The sequence below is a fragment of the Centropristis striata genome, chromosome 11 (genome assembly GCF_030273125.1).
Source record: "Centropristis striata isolate RG_2023a ecotype Rhode Island chromosome 11, C.striata_1.0, whole genome shotgun sequence".
Classification (NCBI taxonomy): Eukaryota; Metazoa; Chordata; class Actinopteri; order Perciformes; family Serranidae; genus Centropristis; species Centropristis striata.
In genome coordinates, this window is record NC_081527.1 from 15,502,735 (window position 1) to 15,504,894 (window position 2,160).

General features: G+C 38.1%; 1 long non-coding RNA gene across 1 annotated transcript; it reads right to left on the minus strand.

Moving 5' to 3' along the window:
- Positions 1–650: 650 nt before the first annotated feature.
- LOC131981028 (uncharacterized) lies at positions 651–1,863 on the minus strand. The gene is made up of 3 exons (XR_009395263.1): positions 1,777–1,863; positions 1,616–1,704; positions 651–1,530 (listed from the first exon to the last, which is right to left on the minus strand). It is a non-coding gene; the product is annotated as an uncharacterized LOC131981028 (long non-coding RNA).
- Positions 1,864–2,160: the final 297 nt, after the last annotated feature.

Sequence of the window (2,160 nt, forward strand, 5' to 3'; positions counted from 1 at the left end):
ATTTAACCAGGCGGCAATATTCGTGTCTGAGCATGGAGGCCAACCAGGAAGTGCTTTAAGCCTGCAATCTAACGAGAATTCCAGCAGGGGGTGCTAAGTTTGGCTGCAAAAAAAATCTGCCCATTCATTTCAGTGCAAAATTTGAAAACTTCTCACTTGATTTATTACCTCAGAAAAAACCCCACTATGGTCTCAATCGCTAGTAAAAAAATATCTTCAAGACAATTTGATGTCAATAGTTCTAATAATGGCCCCATTTAGAAGAAAATAGAAGATAAAGAATCGTATGATTTGGGGCGTGACTAGCTTTGATTGACAGGTCACTGACAAGGCGAGCCGTCACCAGGAGAGAAGCAGAGCAATCTCCACGGGATCCAGTATCCACGGGAACGAGTCAATAAAGTTATATTTTACGTTATATAGATAGAAAAGAGGATTATTATTATTATTATTATTATTATTTGTATACAGTCTATGGACTTGACATAATACTATCATGTTTCAGAAGTAACAGTTTTTCCCTAATGATAAGAACTGCAATATGTCAGGAATGCAGTTGTCGATACACGTGAGACTAAAATGACTAGACAAAAGGCGAAACAAGTGCATGTTTATTAGAACAGGGAAGAGTCAATAGAAAACCTAACAAAGCACTGCTATTCAGATATATATGATGAGCAAGTGCAAGCAACATTTTGTATTATCATTTATTGCACATTGAGCTTTTTTCTGACAGTATCAGATAGTGATAAATAATCAATTTATTGAAATTCATTATCAATATTATCATACAGTGTATGCACAGCTGTGAGAACAGAATCTTTGAATCAATAGTGTGTTTGGCAGTGAAACACACAGTCGAGTCTGATATATTGTCAAAAGATTTGTTCAAAAAAGTGAGATTTCAGAGGAACGTTTGGTTCCTAAAATTAACTTGAAAACTGGACATCAGATCTTTGAAACAATGCAAAATCCCAGAACAATGTGGCTGCAGTAAAGAACTATTTTGTTATACTTTCTATGATATACAGCAAAAAGCTGGAGGAAAAGAACACTGGACATCATTGCCAGTGGTCATGTTTAGGCCAAGTTATATTTAGGAGCTTCAGGTTTGGAGCAAAAGGAAATCACTATTAATTCTTTCTGTTTTTCTTGTGTACAGTAATGTTCCTTCTCGTGGTAGAAAACCTTCACTGGGTATTTTTAGTGTATGTGTCATCCTTGCATCTATGTGATATTCAGCTCTCTCCCAACTCTTGGGTCGAACTAACTGCAGACGTTTACCCAGGAGAATGGGGTTTGTGTCCCCTGTGAAAACAATTCACCGAAACTGCAGTATTTTTACAACTATGCTTTTTCAATGCTGTTCTTGTAGTTTTTTACTTGTTCTTTTTGTGATGATTTATTGCAGTTTCACTGGCACTCGACCTGTTTTTGGTCTAATTAGACCTTTTCCCGGGTGAGTTTGATGGATTTGATTGTTGCAGTGCAGTCCTCACAATTCTGCTCGATAAGAGTCTGAGATATAAACTGTGAGAGAGACAAGACAGTGAGTGATAGGGGAGCGTGCAATATTGTGACTATAGATTTGTACTTAAAGGTTGTTTGTACTTACATTGGATAAAGCCTCTAAAATCACAGCTTCATTTTCGTTATCATAGGACGAAGCAGAGACTTTAAGGTGAACAGTCACTGTTTGGGTATCTGCAGGAAGAAAGGGTTCTGTTAAAATCATAACTGAAACCCCAAAGTCCATGTGACTGTATGTACCTTTACCTGAGCTGGTGGTGGATTCAGATTGGCTCCCATCTGCTGGTGAAGATATGACACTACTAGCATCTGGAGTTGAACTGGTGTCTGCCAGTGTTTTTCCTGCTATGAGGACAAGGAAACAGTTAGTAGGTGTGCAAATGTAAGTGAGAGTCATTGTTGGCTCAGACCCTGATGCAAAGTATGAAAAATCATACTTAACAAATAAAGTTTGCTAAATCATTTTCAACAGTGCATTTTTTCAGTGGAGATGATCATGACAAACCTGTAGCTGTGGAGACCGTGGATGCTGAAGTTGTGAGGTCATCTAATGGTGTAGATATAGTGCTGCTTCTTTGACTGGTTGCTGTAGTAAACACTGTGGTCACATCTGATGATGCAGTAGTGCTG